We start from the raw sequence: 25,720 nt of genomic DNA, 5'->3' as shown, positions 1-25,720 counted from the left end.
CCGAGTCCATCAGCAGCTCCACCGGATCCTGATGGGCCACAACACACCACATTCCATTAGTTTTTGAATAACTTCCTCCTACGCTGGTATTTTCTCATTTTTCCAATTTTTTGCAAATACAGTTCTAGCTGCCGTTAAGACACTTACAATCAAAGATTTCAGATCTCTATTGTATATTTCCGGTGTAATTCCCAATAAAAAAGAAATCTCTGGTTTAAAGTGTTTTTGTATCATTTTCTCCAATCTTGTGCGGATTGCAGTCCAATATTTTTTGGCTTCTATGCATGTCCACCACATATGGGAATATGAGCCCGGTGTCTGATGACATTTCCAACACTTTTCCGATTTGTTCTTGAACATTCTTGCTATTCTCGTCGGGAGGTAAATGTCACCTGTAAAACATCTTATACAAATTTTCTTTATATGCAGTTGACATTGTCATTTTATAATTCTGAGATGTGACACTTTCTGCCACTTCTCTAATTCAATCCCATGTCCAAAATTCCCCCCCCCCCAAGCTATCATAGGTTCCTTAACTTGTTCTTCCTCTAGCTTAACCTCTAGTAAGTGTTCATGTAATTTTCCATATTTCTCTATTTTTTCTATCAATTTAGATGCAGTTTCTAATGGATTCTCTAAGATGAAAACCAGATCATCTGCAAATGCTTGTAGTTTGTATTCTTCCATTTCAATTTTCATTCCTTCTGTTTTATTTCTTTTTCTTCTCTGATGTTTCAATTTAAAACTTCTAATGTTAAAACAAAAAGTTGAGGGGCTAATGGGCAGCCTTGTCTCATCCCTTTCTTTATTTCAATAGAATCTGTCAGTTTTCCATTTCTCATCATCTTTGCTGTTTGTGATATATAGTTTGAGTAAATTTCTTATCAAAGCCCATCTGTTCCAGTTGTAACAACATAAATCACCAATTTACATTATCAAATGCTTTCTGTGCATTTAAGAACATCAAAGCCGTTTGTTTTTCAGAATGCGCCTCATAATACTCCAAAGTGTCCAGAATTATTCTCATCTTTAATTTGTCTCTTTGGTAAAAACCCATCTTGATCAGAGTGAATGAAACTATTTCAATATTTTTGAGTCGTTCTGCCAATATTGAAGCAAACAGCTTATAACCTGAATTTAACAGAGAGACAGGTTTGTAATTCTTAATTTGTAATAGATCAGCTTCTTATTTTGGCAGAAGTGCGATATATGCTTCTGACCATGATTTGGGTATCCTCTTCTCTGACATCACCTCATTCATAACTTTTAGTAATGGGAGAGACAACGATTCCTACAATCTTGCGTAAAATTCCACTGGCAGACCGTCTGGGCCTGGAGCCTTTCCGTTCCTCTGATTTATTGATATATTTGTCCCGCACAATGGAAGAAGGCCGTGAACTCAAGGTTGATGAGGTCCATGATTCTTTGGAGGCACCCTAGTGGGGAGTTGATGGAGTATTTGCTTCCCTCTCTCAGATGACCATCCTCTTTTTATCAGTTCTTTTGCAATATCATAGGTTGGGGGCCCTGCTAGTGATACCATCCAGGACTGGCATTATGGCAACAGTCCCAACCGTCCTTGTCAGCCTGACTTCAGGAAAAGGGCGGATCCCCTTCTGGCTCCACTGGTCATTGCCCCTCCCCCCTGTTGCAGAACTTGCAAAATGCAGAATACAGAACGAATTGGAAGAGTCAGTGATGATGTCAGCCTCTCTTTTGCTGCTTGCTTTTCGGCTGCCATTGAAACGGGGAGGGGGGGCATGGTAAATGGGTGAGGGGGAAGTATTCTGTGCAGGAGAGACTGTAATAAGGGAGTTGTTCTCACGCGCTTTTGCCTCAAACCTTGCTTTGCCTAGCTACTATCTACTCAAGACCAGTGAAAGTACTCTTAATTCTGCAAAATGGAGTTGAGAGGTTTCTTTCTTGGTTACGGAGCGAAGCAGCCCTGGCAGATGACAACAATGCTTCTTCATTCTCTGGGGTCTGTGGATGGCTTTACAATAGACATCTGTTCCTATTTTGCCTGTAGATTGTGGTCCAAGAATCCAAGGTCTTTGGATGGGAACCATCTCCTAAGTCAGCGGTTTACTTCAAAGGTTGCGTGTTCCCTCATTGGGTGCTTACCTTTCATTGGGAGCACGGAAGAAACCACCCCCGGTACCTCCACCTCTTTGATTTTCAAGTGCAGCTACTCGTGTGGGTCTCTCAATACGTTCTTCAGCCTCTTCGCCTCCTTTGTCCCCGCATGAAAGAGGGAAAAGGGGCGAAAATCTCTGGACTTAATTATTTTAGTAAGCCAACCAGTCACATCTTTGATCTTTGCTCTTGGAAGACAGCAAACCATCTTTAGACTGGTTCACAAATTCATGGTTCACTGGCAAATCTCCTATCATCAACAGATGCTGTTTTATTTCTTTTTTCAAAACATCTGGCAGACCCTTTTTCTATAATTGGTACACTTGGTGATGGGCCTTCTCCAGCCGTCGGCTCACTTTCCTCCAACGGGAAGTCAGGAGATGGGCTGCCAAAAACAAAAGGCAATAATGTTGCCTTTTAATCTCCTCCCAATTTAATAGCAAAGCCTCACGTATGTAAAGTCTTCTAAAATACCCCCCTGCCTTTTAGTTCCCTTGTACCCTAGGAAAGTGTGCCATCCCAAGAGCAAATCATGTCCTCCTACAGTCAATACTCTAGAATTTCTTAATGTTATCCATTCCTTAAGTAGCTGCGAAATTGTGTCCTCCTTCATTGCTGCGGTTGCTATTGTTCGTGTCTCCTCCTCTGACCGCTCGCTTTTGTTCTTGCGATCTCGTGGTAGGTTTCCTCCCTGTCTGTCCCAAGTGGCCCCTGGGCCCCCCCATGCAGGGGGCATTCGTAGATTACACTGGAAGTGTTTGACACCTGCAAGTGATCTTTACGATGCCTTTTTGGTTGAGTTGGCCAAGATCAACATTCAGTTGGGCGACCATTGTTCTCCTCCGGAGAGTAAATATTTGACGCCACGGAGAAAAGGCTGTTCTTTGGTTCTCCTGGACGATCCTTGCCAGAAAATCCATTTAAATGGTTTAGAGAATTCACAGCAGAATCTTGAAGTGAGAGTGACAAAGGTTGGCTTCTACATAGACAGGGATCTTGAAGAAGCTCATGGTCACAGCACAAGTATTCCCAGGAAACAGATTCCAAGTCATTAGATAAATTCTCAGTCAGAGAAACAACTTTATCCTGCAAAGCAATGCAATCCAGAAAAAAAGTTGGTTGATGGACTATTTGCTTCCCTCTCTCAGATGACCATCCTCCTTTTATCAGTTCTTTTGCAATATCATAGGTTGGGGGCCCTGCTAATGATACCATCCGAGGCTGGCATTATGGCGACAGTCGCAACTCTTATTGGTGAAACCCAAGTCTTCATGGCGTCATGGAAGTGTGTATTTGGTTCCTTTTGTCTGAGATTTTTGAGATTTGAGATTTTATTAATATTTATAGGCCGCCCTTTTCCCAGGGCGGCTCACATAAAATCAGGGAGGGGGAATACAGACATTGACATAGAGACATATAATAAAATAGTAAGCAACATACATTCATCATTCGGGAGGGGCGGCTATCCTTATCCCCAGGCCTGACGGGCTAGCCAGTTCTTAAGGGCTGTGCGGAAGGCCTGGACGGTGGAGAGGGTACGAATCTCCACGGGGAGCTCGTTCCAAAGGGTCGGGGCTACTACTGAGAAGGCCCTCCTCCTTGTAGTTGCCAGCCGACATTGGCTGGCCGATGGTATACGGAGGAGGCCTAATCTATGTGATCTTATTGGTCGCAGGGAGGTAATTGGCAGAAGGCGGTCTCTCAAGTATCCAGATCCAGAGATATCTTGGAGATGTCCAAGATACTTTTTTGAATTGGTTGCTTTGCGATGTCACATGTTGTGTTCCCTGCTAACGATGTCCTTTGAGGGCTTCTGCTTTAATTTAATTTTAATTTAATTAACCACATTTATATGCTGCCCAGTCCCGAAGGACTCCGGGCGGCTTACAAAAATAAAGAGGGGAAAAAAAGACACATAACGAACACATAACAAAAGAGAACGGTTTAAAATCACAAAACCACATGCATTCATTCTAATTGGGGCTGGACCTCAACAATGAGGTCAAGAGCCCCAGGCCTGCCGGAACAGCCAAGTTTTTACAGCTTTCCTGAAGGCCATGAGAGAGGGAATTGCCAGTTAACAAGCCAGGACTGGTGGCATGTATTTCTGGTTGAACTCTTGATGGGTTCTTCTTACATGAGGAAACAGACCACAAAGGGGTCCTATTTTGGCCCTCGGGTGATGGCAGTCGCATCTCGGAGAGGCTGCTGCAGCGCATTCGGACTTCGGCTTTTACAGCTTCCCTGAAGGCCATGAGATTGGGTACGGTCCGGATCTCTGGGGGTAGCTGATTCCAAACAGTCGGAGCAGCCACAGAGAAGGCTCTCCTCTGGGGGCCCGCCAGCCAGCACTGTCCGGCTGACGGCATCCGAAGGAGGCCCAATCTGTGGGATCTTAACTGGCTGCTGGGAGGTATGTGGCAGCAGGTGGTCTCGAAGCTTTGAGTTGGGTTTGGTTCTATCTTCTGTGACTTCCCTTTCCTTGCGTTTTCGTGACTCTCCCCATCACCTCCTGTGGGTTTTAAAAGCTGCTTCTAAGTCGCAAAGAATTTTTTAACCGGTTAGCCTCACCTGTGTGTTGTGGCCGGGGCCTTCCCTGGGGAGGGGATTGTGGTTCCACAACTGGGCGTGTTGACAAACCCATCCTCCTACCTCCTTGTTCCTGGGGATCCGCTTCAGCCGCCTGGTTTGCGGTTTTTGCCTTCCTTATTTCAGCTTGTCTGCAAGATGTAACCTTGATGGTCAGCATTTTTGTGTGTTGTGGGTCATGCTGTGTTTCCAGTTGCTCTTTGAGGGGGGATCTCTGGTGTCCTGGCCTTTGTTTAGTCTGAGTTGAGCATCAGGATAATTAGCAGCGTTGTTTCTGTGGCTCCCGTGAATTACAGCCCATCCAGCTGTGTGAGGTTTATTGATGCTCAAGGTTGGCTTGGCGGCTTCTCGGTCTGGGCGGGAGGAGAAAGGAAAGGTGCTTTGTTAGCTGCTGGCTGGCTGCAGCCTCTCAGCATGGGCTTTGGAGTGATGGCACTGCTGGGCTCGGCTTCAGTTTATCTGCAGCATTTCCCAAATCCAAGCCTCCCCCTCCCATCCCCCTCGGTTGCTTCTTGAGTTCATGGCTGTCCCCTTCCCTGGCTGCAAATATTTCCTGGTGACTCCACCCCCAATTGCAAAACATATGCGTGAATGTTTGAAAGGAAGCAGGAGGAGAATAAAGCCACCGGTCTTTCAGCCAACTCCCAACAAAAGGTTTTGAAAAATGTACAAAATCATCTGAAACACTATGAAATGCAGCCCGTTAAAACATAACATGTTGAAGAGCACAAAAAACTTCAGCCGAGCCAAACTTCTAATGTACAGTTATCCCATTTTACTCCATTCCCTTCCAGCCCCGATGGTTTCACCAACTTTGGCCAATAAAATGTTGGCAGCCAAACAGCCAAACTCAGAAAGCACTTAAAGGACCCCACAATCCTCCTCTCCACACACCCTCTTCCCTCCTGGCAATGATGAGGTTACTTAGTTTGGTAAAGAAAGGTCAGCGAGAAAGCAAGCAGAGCCCCCTAGACCCTCCCACTGTCCAACGTTACCCTCATGCTTTTGAGGGTCTTCAAAACTTTGTGGAGATTTTTTAAAAAGGGGAGATCTGCTTAACTTCAGTCATCTTTGGTGTCTCATATCTATATCAAAAGCCTCAAATTTCTTGCTTAAAAAAAATCAGTCCAACATCCCTTTCTAGAAAAAAAAAAATAATAATTTCTGCTCCGGCAAAGATGCAGCAGCCCCAATTTCATTTAAGCGTCTTCCTCTCCCTCTGTTTTAGAAGGCGAAGTTTTAATTACTATTATTAAATTTCTAGCCACCCATTTCATCCCCAAGCGACTCTGGGCTGTAGTTTTCCATATTGGGGCATGAAAGAGAATAAGTCCCGGGACCCATTGAAAAACTGGCCTCATCAAGATAAAGTCCCTATTTTCACTAGAGAAGATGACATTAGAAAACGGCCTTGGAGACCATCAAACTGTCACTTCCCACTTTTGTTTTAAGGAACAATTGTTGCATTTGTGATGACAATGGTTGGATTTCTTAACTGCACACGTGTCCTATGTAGCTGGTGGATGTTAAGCTGCTCGGATTGTGGGTAGTTGTGGCTTGTGGCTGAATATCATGCAGGTGTTCATTGAAAGCAGAGAGTGGGGGTTATTGCTGAGTGAACGCTGGTTTTTTGGGAAGAGACCTTTTATTCTGTTAACCCTGGTTGGTGGCTGTTAGTAGACTGTGTCCTCTGAGGTCCATGGCCTGGCATTGGCCAGCGGCTGCTTGAGGGACAGACTGGAAAGCTGTTGTTGGCCCAAAGGCCAAGAGTTTAGTGGCAGAATCTCCACAGCATGGAACTTGGAAGTTGGGCTTCCCTTGTTGACTGCGTGTTTCAACTGCTGAGCAGGCCAATCAGTCCCAGGTCTCTGGATGGCCAGGGTCAAATATCTGCAGGTTCTGTCAAAATGAGCCGGGGGGGAGGCCTACCCCCTTCTGCGACCTGGATTTGTCCAGTTGTCCCAAGTGTTCATTGAAAGCAGAGAGCGGGGGGCTATAGCTGAATGAAAACTGGTCTTGGGGAAGAGACCTTTTATTCTGTTAACCCTGCTTGGTGGCTGTTAGTAGACTGCGTCCTCTGAGGTCCCTGGCCTGGCATTGGCCAGGGGCTGAATAGTATCTCTGGCAGTTTTGGAAGCTTAGCTCTTTCCAGATATTAACTGGATTGCCAAGAGCAACAATCTGGGGCATCTTGGCAGTCTTGGCTCTTGTGATACGAACACAAGGAGAGTCTTTAAACTCCTCCTTTTCGAATTGCCAAGGCAGGGCTCCTTCAGACAACCAATGCAGGAATTCCTCCGTCAGGCAGCACATGTCAAATGTAGCTCAACACCCTGAACGTGTCTTTTCAGTAGAACAGAGGGGACACCACTGGCTATTCCCAAAGCCTGATTGGTCCAAAGACGGAGGGAATCTTCTTTTAATGCACCCCACCATTCCCTCTGGCTCCTACTTTCCTCGAGGTCAACTGATGAACACTGGGTGCTGGGCGGTGGAAATTCGCTCTGCTTGCTGGCTGACCGGCCAGCCGGCCGTGGGGTGAGAAGGGGCAGTTCGGCCAGCGGGGCTCATGGCGGCATTGGCGCTCAGTCTGTGGCTCTCCTGGCACCGCTGTTCTACTCTAGGCTTAGCGAGGGGAGGGAAAGGGGGGGAGAGAAATTGCAGGGCTTTCTAAAAACAGCCGCCTGGGCGCCTGGTGGGGAAGCTAGCACATCATCTGCACCTTGGGCTCCCAGCCCTTCATTTCCCCGGAGCAGCCGCTGGACGCGAGCGGCAGAGGCTTTCGCTTCAAGCTTGATTTTTTTTAATCAACTACCTTAATGTTCTTTTTTTTTAAAGATCAAACTGGTCTTTCAGATTCCAAAGCACCATTTGCAAAATAAAATAAAAATATATGAAATAAAAAGAAATTAATTTAGATTAAAGTTCTTCGACTTGGCAACTTTAGAAAAGGCCAGCACCCGGAAGCTTCCCTCCCTGGATATAGTTGTGCCTCTTAAGTTTCTCACTCGGAGGACGGGCTCTGGTCAATCGCAGGCCCAATAGGAAGCGGCCTCTGCTCCTTCCCTGCTGCTTCTTGAAAGGCCGGTGTGCCAGGGACGCTCCCTCCTCCTCCTGGCTCCACACCAAAGGCAGCTTCCGTGGCTCTTTTGCCAACTATACGTAGAGTGGGGATGATTGGAATCTGACACCAAAGGCCCAGCTTTACTCTGAATTCGTTGGGGCTCAGGAACTCAGGAATCTCAGCTTGGGATAAGCAACCTCCATCCTGCTTAGTCTCAACTTCAGGACACAACTGCCTGTCATTTGTCAGATTGAAAATCTGCCAATCATGTTTCTCGGTATCAACAGTTTTACAGATCCCGAGAAGTTCCCTCCGATGCCACGAAGGGATAAGGATGGGCGCCTCCATCTGTGCCTCCAAATCATTTCCTTTGTGTCGTGGTGCAGTTTTCCAACATCTTTTATGTATTGATTGATTGAATTTTCTTCAAAAGACAAAAGACAAATTTACACTTACAACAGCTTTTCCATATCGGTATCAATATCTTTCGTAACAATCCTATTTACAAAAATTCTACCACCATTTCACTATCCTAAGTTATATCCTTATTTAAATTACAAGAACATCAAATCAATATTTTACATTTCTTATACCTTTTACATTCTATATATTATACTTTAACATGTAGGTCTCTAGTTGTTCGGGTTTTCTCCCACGTAAAATTGGAGATGTCTTGGCGACGTTTCGACAAAGTCTCATTCATCATCTTCAGGCTTCTTCAGGCTTGGTGCTTCCAGGAGCAATGTGAGATCTCGGCCGTTTCTTCCTTTTAACTGCCAGTGGGGGTTTGAACTGATTGGGTGGGAGCTTGGCTGTGTCCTGATTGGGTGGAGGTGTGTCCTGATTGGGTGGAGGTGTGTTCTGATTGGTTGGGGGTTTGTGTTTCATGTAAGGATAGGAGGGGTTTAAAGAGGCTAAATGTGCATTTGCAGTCTGGCTTCTGGTCCTTGGTCGTGCCTCCTCATCGGTGTGGGTTTTTGTCTGCTTTCTTTGTGGATGTTTGGTGGTGACATCCTGTGTGATTCTTGTGTGTGGGGGCCTGGTGTTTATTCATCATGTCCGGGACTCGTTTATCAATAAGGGCAGGCTTCCAAATGGCTGGCAGGCGGGAGGTATCGTCCCACCGGTTCATGCTGTGTGGACATTTTTCTATTTCAATGGCTTCTCTGATTATTCGGTTGTTGAAATATACTTTAACATTTTATACCTTAGGTTTGAGTTCTAACCTTGGTCCGCTGTGATTTCTTCCAATCACATCTGGGTATTTCGCCAAAAACTTTTTGCTTTTTTACATGTCCACCAGATGTGGTAGTAAGTGCCCCCTACTTGATTACATTTACAGCAATTTGGGGATACATTGCTAAACATTTTGGCCAGTCTTGCTGGAGGTAGATGCCACCTATAGAACATTTTGTATAGATTCTCTTTATATGATGTGGCCAAGGTTAATTTTCTATTTTTTCCCCATAATTGTTGCGATTTTCCAAAATTAATGTTATACCCAAAATTTTGGGCCACACTGCAGTTCTCCATTCTTCCAAGTTGTTTCTCTCATATCATCTAATTAATGTCTGATAAGATTCAAACTTGGAATTTATTTATGAAGCACAAAATACCTGCTGTAGAAAAATACCAATGTATTGTTGTCATGAGATAATCTACACAGATTGCAAAAATCTGCAAATAAACAACTACAAGTCCCACAGGGGAAAAGGAAGCCGCTGTTGCTCTTTGACCACCACCAACCCATGGCTCTATTTTCATTCCTTTTGGATCCTTCTAGAAGGACGTGTTGTTTCTGTAAGTTCAATTGTAAGCTGTTGTTTTCTCCCACTAAGATCAAAGAACTGGGCCCAGATTCCGTTTTATTTGGGGGGGGGGGAAGTCAAGGGGAGGCATTATGTGATCATTGGCTGCTGCCTTCTTAGCTTAGATCACCCAATCATGAGGAGTTTTCCACAGGTCCCTCTCCCCATCCTTTGTTCGAAAGGGAAGGGAAGTCAGTCGGAGGGCTGGAATAAGGCCTTGCAGAGAGCACATGACTATTATTTTTTGAAAAGGAAGAAAATCAACTATCATGTTTGTGATGTTCCTTTATGGTCTTCCAGATGCCAAAGCACCATTTGCAAAATAAAATAAAAAATATATGAAATAAAAAGAAATTAATTTAGATTAAAGTTCTTCGCCTTGGCAACTTCAGAAAAGGCATAAAAAGCTTCCCTCCCTGAATATAGTTGTTCCTCTTAAGTTTCTCACTCGGAGGACGGGCTCTGGTCAATCGCAGGCCCAATAGGAAGCGGCCTCTGCTCCTTCCCTGCTGCTTCTTGAAAGGCCGGTGTGCCAGGGACGCTCCCTCCTCCTGGCTCCACACCAAAGGCAGCTTCCGTGGCTCCTTTGCCAACTATACGTAGAGTGGGGATGATTGGAATCTGGCACCCAAGGCCCAGCTTTACTCTGAATTCGTTGGGGCTCTGGAACTCAGCAAACTCAGCTTGGGATAAGCAACCTCCATCCTGCTCAGTCTCAACTTCAGGACACAACTGCCTGTCATTCGTCAGATTGAAAATCTGCCAATCACGTTTCGTGGTATCAACAGTTTTACAGATCCCGAGAATTCCCCTCTGATGCCATGAAGGGATAAGGATGGGCGCCTCCATCTGTGCCTCCAAATCATTTCCTTTGTGTCATGGTGCAGTTTTCCAACATCTTTTGCCTATTGATTGATTGAATTTTCTTCAAAAGACAAAATACAAATTTACACTTACAACAGCTTTTCCATATCTTTATCAATATCTTTAGCCACCTATAGAACATTTTGTATAGATTCTCTTTATATGATGTGGCCAAGGTTAATTTTCTATTTTCCCCCCATAATTGTTGCCAGTTTTCAAAATTAATGTTATGCCCAAAATTTTGGGCCGCGCTGTAGTTCTCCATTCTTCCAAGTTGTTTCTCTCATATCATCTAATTAATGTCTGATAAGATTCAAACTTGGAATTTTGGTAGCAGTTCTAAAGTTTGGTGCCTCTTTGGGGAGAATTTGCATTCCGTTTCCATGCCTTTGTCCCTGGATCGTTCAACCATTGTCTCCAATTAGCACTTCTAGTTCCTGTCATTCCCCCCCCCCAAATTTCCTCCCCTGCCCCCTGCCCATCCTCTACGGGAGGCTGCCCTCAAGGCAAAGCAGGAGTGAAGCCTTGTGATGTCAGATCTGAACAAATTATAAATATAAAAACCAATTAGAGTAATAAAAAAAATCAAACTCTTTTTTTTAACTATACCCAAGTCTTTGGGCTCCAAACCACAAGACAACCAATACAAGAAGAGAGTTTGCGTAGACAACACAAACACACAAGCATTCAGAGGTTAGTACTCGCTGCTTACCACTCCTTCCCACTTCTACTACGTCTCCTATTACTGGTATCCCAACTGCTACTTCTTCTGAGTCAAGCATCTCTTTAGGCTGCTTTATTCCTACACACAACCACACACCTTTTTCTCTTCCTCCCAACGCACCAACACCCCTGCAGCCATCCCTGGTCTCTCAAGCTTTTATCTCCGGTGCTGGTTGTTGGTTGAGGAGAAGGCTTCAAGGGCAGCCCAGATGCTGGGCGTTTTCAGGGTGGACTTCCCTGCCTTAGGCAGGCTTCTTGGTCTTTGGAAGGCCATCAATGAGGACCAGCCTTGGCCCCTTGAGGCAGGTTCTTCCATTGTGAAGGCACCATGACTGACTTCAGCCTTTACTTCTTCCCTTCATGCAATGGGGACACCCACCCACCCCCCAAAATCTCCCTGGTGCATTTCCTGGAATGGGTGGAACCTGGTGGGAATAGATGGTCCCAAGCTCTTATTTTCTTACTTAGTAGGAGAAAGAGGAGATCCCCATTCATTCCTTCTCTCATTCATCCATGAGGCTTATATGGGCGCCCACTCACTCTCAGTGATTCTGGGCAGCTTACAAAGAGTAAGAACCCTGTATAAAAGAATGGAAACCAATAACCGTCCGTACACAATCAAAAAAGCCACTTGCTGGGCTCCCTCCCACTCTGAGTTCCCCAGGCCTTCGGGGTTTTGCGAAAGAGGGTCAAAGTGGGGGCCAGTCCCATCTCTGTGGGCATGAGGTTCCAAAGGGAGGAAGCCACCACAGAGATGGTCTTCTGGCCACGAGTGTTGGGTCAGTAACTAATCAGGACAGACCCTAGTTGTCCCAGGACCCATGCGACTCTGAGAAGGTCCATTCATGGGTACTGAACCTTAGCAGTACCGTAAATCCTGGGCAGCTGAGGTCACCTTAATTTGTATTTATTTATATATCAAATTCAGAAACTGTCTCCCTCACAGAGGGGCTCTGGGCGGTGGGCATTTGAAACCTAATGAAACATCAAAGCATCAAAAGTGTACATAGTAAATACGAGGAAGCAAAGATAGCTAAAATTCAAAATGCCAGGAGGGGGCACTTCAAGGTGGCCCCAAGTAAGATGGCAGAACCTCTCTGAAAGGCCAGGAGAGGGGGGAACCCACCTCACCTCTTGGGGGAAACGTTCCAGAGGTCGGGGGCCTCAACAGAGAGAGAACCCCCTCGCCTTGAGCTCTGCCAGTCAAAGGTCTTTACCTGGGGAGTCAGGCACCTCAGCCCACCTTTGCTAACTTGGGCAGAGAACCTGCTGGACATCTGGTGATGGGTCAGCCGAGTCCTCAGTCCATCCCAGGGACAATTGTGCTTCCACTTCTGTGACCTCTTCATCCTATTTTATTTTATTAAACTTCTTTGCTGCCTATCTTGCCACGAAGGAGACTTGGTGCAGCCTTACAACATCCTGTTTAAGGCTAACCCACCCATCTTGTCTCTCCGACCCCTGCCTTGATTTTGAGAATGGCCTTCATCATAACAACACCTTGGATTTAAAATATCACATTAGCTTCTAAGTTTGGCATTTTATTAGTTGGTGGTTTCTTCTCCGAGCTGGCTTTTTAGCTTCCGCACGTTTCATCGCCAGGCAAGGGGACCTCATCAGCCGGACTTCGGTTGAAGGATCTTGTTTCAGCTTTTCTTCTGCTTTTACCAATCTTGTGTGGTGACGGAATCGGTCGGTCCTAGGACTGACTGGTCACATCATGTGAAGGTCACCTACTGAGGAGATGGTCAGCAGCATTGTTGGTAGTCGTAGCAATACTACTTTAGTACTTTAGCAGTAGCCCCATCAGGCTAAGTGCTGAAAGAAAAGAAAAACGGGGGGTCCTTGGTGCTCTCTGAGTTTGGTTCTTTTATTGCACGCATTTCATGACCCAACTAGGGAACATCCTCAGTGCAAGTTAGGAATGATGTTTGCTGTCCATTTATATTCCTGTGTCCTGCCCTGTCGGTTTTGGTGGAGGTGGTTGTGGAGATTCTTCGCGGGGCCTGTTTGCTGATGGTTTCTTGGCCAGTTTCCTGGTTGGAGTGTTGCTTCCTTGATTGTTGCTCTGATGTTCGCCTTGGGGTTGCTCTATGCTGACCAATGGCGGGTGTCTCTTTGTTCCCCTTTTCATCTGGGCAATGGTCCCTTTTGCATCTCCAGATGTTACTGCCTCTGCATCTATTGATGGCTGATCTGTCTGAGTGCCAGGCTTCTGGAAAAGACCAAGATGCCAAACTGAAAACAGAACCCTAGAGATGCCAGGGATTTCTTATCGCAATCACTTGCCTTTAATTATCTCGTTATTATTTTACCCTGCATGCTATTTTCTGATAATGGGAACAATCCCTGGAATAGCTTCCAGGATTGTGGGTGCTACATCACTGGAGGTTTTCAAAACTAGACTGGACCAACCATTTGACCAACCATTTGGAAGGGGGTTGGACTAGAAGACCTCGGAGGTCCCATCCAGCCTTAGGATTCTATGATTCTAAGGCCCATCTAGTAATCTTTGCTCTTGCGCTTCTGCAGCTGAGACTTTTAAGTTTTCCAGCATGTTTTATGATGCAGGCCAAGAAGTGCTCCAAGATTAATATGGAGAATTTTCTGGATTTTTCCCCTCCCACTTTCTTGTTTTTAAGTCTAAATTAAGCTTCCTTCTTCACGGCAAAATTCAGGAGGATTCTTGCAGCCTCTTTGGAAATGATTTTAGACAGACCTCCTGTTCATGTAGTTATGGAGATTCTCCAAAAACCAAGAAAGTCCATTTGCATTTTGAGAAGCACTTTTGGGTCCCGTTCATGTGATTATTTTGAGGTGACCTTCTATGTCCAGATATGAATGGGGGTTCTGTGATCAGCTGAGAAGGGGGAGTTTTGCCCCTTGGGATATGAAACCGAACGGCTCCCAGGACCCCTGGGAAAAGTGACCTCATCAAGACAAAGCCTCTACTCTGACTTGGGAAGAAGACATTAGTCACGGTCTTGGAGACCATCAAACTGTCGCTTCCCGTTGAATGGATAATGGTTGCGTTGGTGGAGATAATAGAGATGGCCTGATTTGATGCTGCTTTGGCAATTGCTGCATCTGTTGCTGAATCCACTGGGGGTTGTTAACCTGTTGGGATTGTGGGGTAGTTGTGGCTTGTAGCTGAAGACCATGTAAGCGTTCCTTGAACGCAGAGTGGATTGCTCTTGTGGGATGCAATTTGTCTTGAAGTTGCCTCTTGACAACTCTGGTTGGTGGCTGTTGGAAAACTGCGTCATGTGACGTTCATGATGTTGAATTGGCCAGGTGCTGATTGAGGATGATCATTCCATCACCTTTCCTGTAGACTTCCTCTTTGGAATGACATAGCTGTTTAAGTTTAGCTGTGAACCAAGGTTTACTGTTACTGTATGTTTGCAAGTTCCTGGTTGGTACTCGTAGGTCTTCACAGAAGCTGACAGATGATGTTACAGGATCTGTGAGTTCATCCGGTGCAGTCAAAGCAAGCCTGTAGCTTTAACTCTGCCTCCTCAGTCCTCCCTGATTTAATTGTTGGTTTCGGGGATTTAAGTCTTTGTAAGGAGCTACAAGGGGAATCATGCAATGGTCCGGGTGGCCCACAGCTGCTCGTGGTAAGGACCGATAAGCATCTTTTAATGTTGTGTAGCCTTGCCAGTGGTAGGTGCCATCTGTAAAACATCTTATACTGGTTTTCCTTGTAGGCAACCGAGAGTGTCATTTTTAAATTTGTCTCCCAGAATTTTTCCCATTTTTCCAATTCAATATTGTAGCCAAAGTTCTGTGCCCATCTTACCATCTGTTCCTTCACTATTTCTTCTTCTAAGCAATTTTATCCAAATCTTTACCTTTGCAATGCCAAAACAGTTGGGCCGTCTGAGTAGGATGCCGTCGGGCAAGCCCACCACAAAAAGGGTGCATCAAGAATTTGGAGTATGGGACTTAGACAGGCTCAGAAATTCCTATGGCTTTTGCATATCTTGCATTAAATAAAATTTCTACTTGTTTTCTCAAGTGACTTAAAACATCAGCATATTCCTCTCATTGATTTTCTATGTCCTTTTTTTTTAACTTTTGCTCCAAAAATTCTCCTCTTGCCTTATATCTTCTTCTTCTTCGTAGCTTATTCCCACAGGTGCAGGGTCCGCTTTTCAGACCATTGAAGGCCATTTCGCATGGTCAGCTGTGTCTCCAGGGCGCAGGCCCTCAGCTTGCATATCTTTGCTGATGTTTGTTTGTTTTTGTTTTGCCTTTATTTGTATGCCGCCCTTTTCCCTGGGGGGGACTCAGGGCGGCTCACAATTCAAAAGAGGGAGGGGGAGAAGACAAACAATAGACAATACAGCATGTTAAAAAAGAAAACACAACAATCGCACAATTCGAGTGGGGCTACAATCTTAACCCCAGGCCAGCCGGGACAGCCAGATCTTTAAAGCGGTGCGGAAGGACTGGAGGGTGGTGATGGAGTCTTACCATCTCTGTTTTGCATGTCCACGAGGTCAATGGACATTGACTTCTAGTTGGCACGTAGCCTTGGCCACAGTGGAAAGTGCTGCTCTCTGGACATGGGTAAAATGAGGACCCAGATTGTTGGGGGCAATATGCTGACTCTCTGTAAACCGCTTAGAGAGGGCTGAAAGCCCTATGAAGCGGTATATAAGTCTACTGCTATTGCTATTGCTATTGCTATATCAGTGGAGCTGGCCTTCTCTCGTCTTCTCTGTCATTGGTGCCCCACCAAAGTGTTGTTGAATGGTGTCCTCTTGTCTTATATCCCTAGTGAGAATGCCAAACTAAGCAAAAAAGGGAGAAGGCACAGAACAGGGTTTTTTTAGTTTTTAGTTTTATTAAACATTTATAGGCCGCCCTTTTCCCTGAGGGGACTCAGGGCGGCTTACAATAATAGGGGAGGGGAGTGCAGGACAAACACAAAAAGAAAATGTGAGTAAAAATAATTAGCGGTAAAAACACAACATTCATTCAACATTCAGGAGGGGCGAGAGTAAAGTCTTATCCCCAGGCCTGACGGGATAGCCAGATCTTGAGGGCTGTGCGGAAGGCCTGGACGGTGGTGAGGGTGCGGATCTCCATGGGGAGATTGTTCCATAGCGTCGGAGCTGCAGCTGAGAAGGCTCTCCTCCGCGTAGTCGCCAGTCGGCACTGACTGGCGGATGGAATTTGGAGGAGGCCTACTCTATGCGATCTGATGGGACGGAGGGAGGTAATTGGCAGAAGGCGGTCTCTCAAATAGCCAGATCCATATCTGTGGATTTAGGTACAAAGTAATGAAATAGTGGTTGCAAGCACAGCCTCCTAAACCCTTCCCAAATTGACTTATATGCCGCCCTTCTCCCAAGGACTCAGGGCAGCATACAACATAAAAACACATATTACAAAAGTTAAAAGAAAGATTGAATAGGATCCAAAAAACCCAATAGACGTTTGCAATGAGATTTAGAAATTAAATTAAAAATAACAATTAAAATTAATAATTTATTTTATTCAGGCCAGGCCGACTTGCTGGAAAAGCCAACGTTTTAGGTCATTGAGGAAGGACTGGAGGTCGGGATTTATGCGAAGCTCCGGGGGCAGCTCATTCCAGAGGGAAGGGGCTCCCACGGAGAAGGCTCTCCCCCCCTGGGGGTCACCAGCCGACACTGCCTGGCCGACGGCATCCTGAGGAGGCCAACTCTGTGGGATCCCACTGGACGGTGGGAGGCTACCGGTGGCAGTGGGTGGTCTCGCAAGTACCAGGGAGCTACCCGGGATCGACACATCTATTTCCAAATTTTAATCCAATACTTTTGAGTTTCCAGACAGGTCCCCACCGCATGTGATAGAAAGTCCCTTATGTAATTTTTTTGCACTTCCAACAAGTTGGATTCATATTTGGATACATTTTGGCCAATCTCATTGGTGGTAAATGCCAATGATAAAACATTTTATACATGCTTTCTTTGTATGCTACTGATCTTGTTAGTTTATAAGTTGCATTCCGAATTCTTTCCAAATACACAAGGTCTACATTGTGCCCAAAATTTTTGCTAACTTCTTAAGTGGGGAGCCAGTAGTATATAAAGCAGGGTGAGCTCACCGGATTGAGAGGCACTCTTCAAAACTCAAGATGTCAGCTCCCATTTTTGGTTCTGGAACATGTTGCAAAGTCTTAATAAGGTGGATCTCCATAAAGTTGGAGAGCCAGGAAGAGGCTCCTGGTTAGGAACTGATGGTGCTGGAGATGATGAGTGTGGTTGGAGGACAAAGGTGGTGGAGCAGGAGGATCCAGAGATACGTGGGGTGAAAGATGGACCCATTTGATAAACTGTAGGCACGTCTTGATGGGCCATCAGCGAACAACGTAAGAAGCAGGGAGCCAGTAGTATATAAATCTCCTCCTTTAGAATCCTTCTTTAGACCCCTGGTCATCATGGCCTCATAGGGCCTGGTCCTCTTCAGGGAACCAAGTCAGGTGCTTAGATGGAAGAGCGGCTGCACAATCAGTGTTGAGTTCTGCAGGGTGTTGGTGGAAGTTGTGTCTCCTGAGGGTCTATTGCAATGGAGACTGGAACCAGAGAAAGGAGGAGAGAAGCAACGCAACACCGAACAAGAAGGACACCATCACATGAGTAATGGTGTTGGAAGCTGTTGAGAAGTCAAGGAGCAGCAAGGATTGATTCACTATTGTTGTTGTTTCCTGTTCTTCCTGCCCTTCATGGTCCTTTTTATTAGTATTTGTATGAGAAATTGCGAATTTTGCTAGTTCTTTCCAATTTGTGAACCAACCCTCAAACCAATTATTCACTCCATCCGATTTTTATATCCCTTGGTTGTACAGCTCTTTCTGCTCGGTTTTGTCAAAGAATGGGAACCCTTGTTTCTGTAGCTCCACCATCCAAATCGTGCTTTTTCCAAAAGGCAACTGGACTGTTTCTGTTTTTCCTTGAAGACATTTTGCTTCTCGTCTAAGAAGCTTCTGTGACTCTTCAGGAGAGCTAGTGACCGACCCTCAGAGTGCTAACAATGGACCGCAAACAATATAAATCCTTCCAGAGATTTCCGGGGCGGGACTTTGCCGTTGGCGGCGGCTTAATTGAGCTGCCCCCAGATCTCTGGTTCATTATCTGCTTAAACACCTAGCAGATATCTCATTCTTCAGGCAAGAAGGATGAAGAGAGAGATCCAGCTGGTAAGAGCTTTCTTTGAAGTTTGCAGCTTTTTTTTTTTTTGCTGCGAACAGAAGGGGGGAGACAACCAAAGCTGAGTCATGCTCTGGACAGAAATCTCGGCTGTTCCAACAGCACAAGGCAAAGAAACCCCTCTTAGGACAATTTTTGAGACATTTATCTGAAACTAATACAAGCAGAGCCCATACCTGAGAACTTTATTTGCTTTTTCTAGAAAAAATCCTAGCTTCAGTTTAATAAAACCTTCCTTTGTGCAATTGCTCCCAAGATGGCGATTCTGTAGCTTCCGCATTTGTAATAATGGTACATTCCTACTTCCCTGGCGAAGAATCAAAGGAATAGCCTCCCACTAATTAGTCTTCTCTGAAGATTCTTTCTTATCAATATAAATCCTTCCATTCCCCACCAGTCATCTAGAACTGAAGAAGCTTCTTGGCTGGGAAGTGAAATGTTTCCAAGGAATGAGAATCCAAAAGAACTCCTGTTCATGTGGTTATGGAGATTCTTCAAAAACCAAGGAAGTCCAGTTACTTTTAGAGCCCTGTTCCTGTGGTCATTTTGAGATTTTATGTTTGGGCATAAAATGGGGGTTCTGTGATCAGCTGAGAAGGGGGAGTTTTGCCCCTTGGGATATGAAACCGAACGGCTCCCAGGACCCCTGGGAAAAGTGACCTCATCAAGACAAAGCCTCTACTCTCACTTGGGAAGAAGACATTAGTCACGGTCTTGGAGACCATCAAACGGTCACTTCCCACTTCCCTTTTACTGAATATAACTGTTGCTCTTTGGATTGTCTCTGTGATGACAACAGAGATGGTCTGTATTTGCACTGGCAATTGCCACAGCTGCTGTTGAAGACACTGGTTGTTGTATACCTGTTGGGATTGCAACTGGTTGCTGAAGATCACGCATGAGTGCACTGAAAGCGGAGAGAGGTCTGCTGCGGTTGAATGAAAATGGGCCTCTGGCCACAGTCCTTTCTTTTTGCTAACCCTGGTTGGTGGATGTTGGGAAACTGCACGCTACGATGTCCATGGTGTGGCTTTGGCCAGATGCTGCTTCCTCAGGGGGAAGTCCAGATGTATTGGATGTGAGGGAACTCAGGCTGGAAAATAGGACACTGGGGGGATTGAATGGTGGGTGGTGGGATATAACGGTCCTTGCTGGGAAAGAGGTGAAAGAGTCATCCAGGTTGGGGCTTGGAGCTCAATGGTCGCTTGCTGACCCCGTGTCTCAATGGCTGAGCAGACCAATTATTCCTAGGCTTGCAGATGGCTTGACTCTGGGTTGTGTTGAGCACGGCTTAATAAATGAGGCAACGGCTGTTAGATCAGCCACTTCTGAATGGAAATGATCCCCAGCCTCATTTGTTGAGAAAGGTTTATTAGAGATCAAATGTATGGCAGTATTGCAAATCCAGAACTGAGAATCATGGGCCAAAATCCCCAAGTTCTACTTTTCCCTCCCTTAGCTGTCTCTCATGGCCCCCTCCCACAGTGCCACCAATCGGGTTCAGGCAAAAGGTTGTCCTAACAGTCCGGGAGTAGTTTGGTGTGCAGCTCCCTCCTCCTTCCAACTGGGTGACCTTGAAGCAGCTTCTCAAAGAGGTACAGAAGGAGATACTTTCATTTTCCCAAGCATTCCCTTCTTCCTTCCTCCTCCCCACAGTTCATGGCAGACTGTCGGCGCATAGCAGCGAAGCACGATGAAACTGTTCTCACCCAGCTCCCTAAATACAACAAACCCTCTATAGTTAAATACATGTTTCCTAAATGTCAGCAGGTTAACAAGTCTGTCCCGCAGGCAGATGAATCATTGTCTGCCACACCTATTCATCTCCGCTGCCTGGTTTTTATCCCCAGAGCTCGAGTGGGGCTTCACTAGCAGCGGTGGCTCTTCCTTCCCAAGGACCGGCCCATTCATTTCCATTGCTCTCCTCTCCTGTGCCCTCTGTGAATTCGCACGTCAGGCACTGGGCCCAGCTGTTTCTCCTCTTGGTCATCAGCCACCTCCAGACCTGGGACCTGGAGGGCCAGGCTCCTCCTCCTCCTCCTCCTCGTCTTCTTCATCTCTGTCTCCATTTCCCCCCCCCCTCTCTCTCCCTGACTCCCACACCACCTCCTCATCTGATTCGGCTGCCAGAGGGACTGGAGGCTGACAGGCCACAACACAAGCATAAGGTGGCAGCTGACAACAGTCTTGTTTTGAGACGGAACTGAGTTGACTGGGTCATCTGTGGGGGGCATCCACCACTTGCCTTTCAACTATCATCAAAGTAATTGTGGTCCAATGGAGGGGCCCCTGAGGAAACCTGGATGAGCTTTGTTCCATGGCTGCATTAAGGCCAAGGATTAGATTTTGTCAGAGTCTCTTTTTGTGACTATATTTTTATTTCCATTTCCATTATCATAACACACACTCACATGTATACTATACATAGCCCATATCAAAAGTTTACTTATTCCATACATTTATTCCCCAAAGTCAAATTATTCCTCTGCTCTGCCTGGAGTTGCGGGCTTTGAATAGCTACAGTGAACAGAAGGAGTGGACAAATTGTAGGCCGGTTCCATTTACGCAAATGTTGCTTCAGTGGGATCAGAGTCTCAAAGTAATACTTCTTCCTCGTGGGAATGCCGTCCACGTGTCCAGTCCGGTAGGTCTCCTTCCTCCTTTGCATCCTCTTCAGTTTTGTTTTGAGATGGAACTTGCTCCAGTTCACTGTGGGGGGATCCACCACTTGCCCTGCAATTAACACCAGAGTCATCGTGGTCCAAGGGAGGGGTCCCTGGGGAAACCTGGACGTGTTGACGGTTGGTGATGGATGGGCAAAGCTTTTAACGGGTTCTTGAGGTTTGCTGTGCCTGTCAAGCGAAGTGTTTGTCTCTTCCATGGGCTGCTGGTGAAGGTGTGAAAACTTTTAAATATCCTTTCTAGGAATGGGAAGAATCGTCTTTCTCTGGCTGGACTTGGTAAACTTTTGCTAAATTCTTTGTTTTTGCTACCTACTTTTCAGACTGTCTAAAAACCATGTTAATCTTTGCAGAAACCTCTGGACTAGGACAGAATTGCCTTTACCATAATTATATACATTTCTCTATAATTTGATCTGAAGTCTGTGAGTGCAGATGTGCTTGCAGGATGGACATCAGAACCCCAACATCTGGAGTCCCTTTCAACAGCCGCATGGAGGCTGAGAGCTTTGTTTTCCCGATGGAGGCCCTCATCTCAGCTAGTTCCTGTGGAGTCATTGAATATATCTTGGGTTTTGGCAATGCGGCCCCAGGGAGGATTCCTATGCCACCATTGGTGGAATGGTGGGGAGGCAAAACGTTGGCCTCCCTTTCACTAGTTAACTCCTGTAAGGCTGTGTATTCCCTAGAGAGAGCTGGCTTGCTTCTAGCATTTCTCTGTCTGGGAGATCCTACCATAGCCCTAGTCAGTTCTGGACCCTGGAAAACCTCCTCGAGAGGCGGTGGATTAGGGCCCAAGCCTATACATACTCGACCCCAGGGATGAGTGGAAGGGGAGGGAAGGCTCAACAGCCGCATGGAGGCTGAGAGCTTTGTTCCATGGTTGCATTAAGGCCAGAGATTTTGTCAGAGTCTCTTATTCCATACATTTATTCCCCAAAGTCAAATGATTCCTCTGCTCTGCCTGGAGTTGCGGGCTTTGAATAGCTACCGTAAACAGAAGGAGTGGAGAAATTGTAGGCCGGTTCCATTTGTGCAAATGTTTCAGTAGGAAGCATGACAGAATATTTTTTTAACATTATCCAATGATGATTCTCCCCTTGGCATCCCAGCTTCATAACTTATAAAAATTGGGATATATTCGTGTGAAAATGAAGTCTGTTTTCCACTTGGCCAGTCCATGCTTGACATGACATTGTTCAAAAATGTTGTTATATGTTATTTATTTTCACGTATTTTGCTGTCTTTGAAAAAGGGAAGAAAGTGCCAGTTCGTCCCGTGATAGCCCTCTGCCCTCTGCCTAGCCAGCCTGCCCTCATCCCCTTTGTGTAATTGGGGAAGGGTCTCCTGTAGATAAGCTGAAAGAGCGCTCTCTTACTATCACGGTTCGGAGTGCCGAGCTAGGGAAGTAGGACGCCTCACAGCAGCTGAGTTACAAGGCCTTTATTCCAGCACAGAATCTCTGCACGGAGGGAGTCTAAGGCAGTGCTACGACCTTCCGGGTCTCCAGCTGATTATGAAGGGCCAGAGCTCCCCACCCCCCTCCAGCTGCTCCGAATGCTGGAAATCACCCTGTGCATTTCTGGTGCTGCCACCTGCTCATTGCTCCACCATTCTGTGTGAAACTCTGCTTCTTTTGCTCCACCACACACCTTCCTACCATGAGCTCCACACTCATCCCCTTGGTGACGAGCCCTCCCAAGCGACAGCGCATACCCCCATCAGGGTCCCCCCCCCAATGTAGCAACCTCAAGATAGCACACAGGACCTCTTGGCCATCACCATTTTGGGGAGTTGACAATGGGTTTGTCACTGAGAACAGGCTCCCCCTGTTCCTCTGCCCCTCTGAGGTCAGACTCCGGAGGCTCCAGAGGCAGCACATAACTCCCAGATGGCCCACAGCCCCCTCTCTGCCTCCGACACAGAGCTCTCGTGTGAGCCTTACCCAGACTCGGGACTGGCCCGTGTTTCTCCCCAACCTCCTTGCTGCCCAACTCTGCTGCCAGCTCCACAAGACACCGGCAGGCCACAACACCCAGTAGTGTACTCCGGTGGGTGGTGAGAATCAAAATATAAATATTGATTTGGGTTTGTGGATTTTCTGTAAACGTCAATGTTGACGTCTGCCTTCCTTAGTGTGCACTGCACAATCCAGGAAGGTCAGACTATATTCTTAATGCTGTCTTATAGCAGTTGTTTCTTCACCGCCATGAGATGTTGTTGGAATGCCATTGAGAGAAGTTCATTCTCACATCATAAGAAACCATCGTCTCATTTGGATTCAGTTTTAGTTTCCAAACCTTGCTGACAAAATCCTGGGGATTGTTGAGGTGATGGCTGGGGTTGCCGACCAGAGTTGCTAATAAGGTGGTTAGATGTTTTGCCATGCTTTGGGTGAGTGGAGTTCCTTCTGCTGAGATTAGCCTGAGCGGAGTTCCCTCTTTGTGGTTTCTGGAGAGTAGATCCATGCGTGGAGTGTCTCCCCCAGGGTAAAGGGGGAAATATCGAGGCTTCTCAATGGGATTGTCATTCAGTAGTTGTTGCTGGAAGTCAAAGGACCTTTTTTATGACTGGTGGTGGTATCTCACTGAAGATAGCGGAGGCTCTCCATGGACTCTGGACTTTTGACTTGGCTTTCCAATCTGACTCTAAAGCAGGATGTCCAGGAGGGAATTTGCAGGAGAAGAAACATTACAGGAGTTGGCTGGCTTCTCATTAGGTCGCTGCCAACTCCATGGCTATTGGCTCCCACGGCTGGACTGGAGAGGCTACAGAATGCAGGAGGCCAGTAGATTCTACAGGGAATTCTTTCATGGTGGTACACATTGCACATCTATGCACATCCCCCCCCCTCTATATTCTTTTTAATGAGCAGCCACCAGAATTGGCGATTCACTAAATGCCGGGTTTTTAAAACTCCCAAATGGCTGGCTGGCTGACCATTGTAGCACCAACGTAGTACTTCCAACTGGAAGGTCCTAGGCACGTACAACTTGGATACCTTCTGAGCAAATCCATCCTTCTGAGTCAGCCATGACTGGTTCTTTTCAACCACTCATCTGCTGGAAGGGCCTTTTGAATAGCCCGGGGCATGTCGTTATCCGGGGTATGCAGCGGTAATGTCACCGAGGTTTGCTGAGCTGATTTCATGGGTATCATCACCTGTACTATTTCTTCTCGGCTGCTTTCGTACTGTGTCTTCCTAGGTAAAGCACCTGCCAAATGGTTCCCACCCCCACCCCGGGATGTACTTCAACCGGAAGTTAAACCTGCAAAAATACAATGCCCACCGGACCTGATCGGGGACAGCCGATACAGGCTCTGAAGGGCCTCCAAGTTTTTGTGGTCCGTCCAGACCTCAAATGGTTAAAAAAAAGCCCTTCGTGTAAATGTCGCCACATCAGCAACATCCATCTAACTGCAAACGCTTCCTTCTCCCAGATGGGCCAGTTGTGCTCGATGTCATTTAATTTTCGTGAGAAATAGGCACACGGTTGGAGAGATCCTTGCTCGTTACCTTGTAGAAAGGCCGAGCCTATTGCTACTTTACTGGCATCCGCCTGTACCAAAAATGGTTCTGATGGATCTTGGTGTTTAAGTACTGGCTCTCTTGCAAACAAAGCCTTTAACTGTTCAAATGCACACTGACATTCCACTGTCAGAGGCGGTGGATTAGGGCCCAAGCCTATACCTACATGTCGAGAACCCGCACCATATTGTTGGGCCCCATTTGTCTAGCCAGGCTAGCCCAAGGATGATTTCCTCAGTTTCTTCGGGACCACCACAAACGGAATCATCTCCTGGTGTTGTCCGTTCCAAAGCCACCTTTTCTGTAACATGTGTTCCTTGTTGGTCCCCCCCCAACAATGACCCATCTATCTACTCAAAGCAGATTGACTGCCCTAGATTCTGGAGTCCTACCCCAAAGCTCTCAGTGACACTCTCACTCCTGAGGCAGCATGTGCATCCTGAATCTGTGAAGGGCTACTTGCCCATGCTCCCCACCACTTTTTAAATGTTTTTCACCACCCCGCCCACTCACGTGCGCAACTCCACCCCACGTAACCCAGATGTACCGCCGCTTCTTCGTAGCATGCAGACAGTTTCCCCTTAGCATGCCATCCCCCACAGTCCTGACACGCAGACATACTCAGTGGCTGCAGATGAGTCCCATGGTCTCCTCTCGGCTGGGCCAGTCGCTCCAATGTTCTAGCAGCCGTCTGAGCAAGACATCTGCTTCTCCAATGCTGCCACTACTCCGCAGTGGCTCCCAACGATATCATGCTCGTGCGACTGACTCTCGGCGGTTTGTTAGCCAGGTGTGTGCTCCCAGAGGTTTCTGAGCCTGGGAAACACTCCCACTTCCTTGTCAGGCTGGGAGGTGACTTCTGGCTCTGCAGGAAGGCCTCAAATCACCTCTGCCGAGTGCCTGGCCGAATGACCGCTCTGGACCTGTTGGCACACCGGAGCTCACATCTGCACCATCTCTGTGTAACATAGAAACTCTTGAAAAATCTGGAAAGGATTTTCTCTCTCTGCTGTTATTTGCACAAGTTGATTAGTTTAGCCTGATGATTAATTGTCAGTAGAGGCAGAAGTTTGGCGATCTTTCCAACAATGTAATGACTTTTCATGCAAGATAGTTTTCTAGTT

The sequence above is a fragment of the Thamnophis sirtalis genome, unplaced genomic scaffold (assembly GCF_051295495.1).
Source record: "Thamnophis sirtalis isolate CommonGarterSnake01/CBP01778 unplaced genomic scaffold, rThaSir2_p1.2 scaffold_11, whole genome shotgun sequence".
NCBI classification, from domain to species: Eukaryota; Metazoa; Chordata; class Lepidosauria; order Squamata; family Natricidae; genus Thamnophis; species Thamnophis sirtalis.
The sequence above is the reverse complement of the archived record's forward strand: the minus strand, read 5'-3'. Positions refer to the sequence as shown.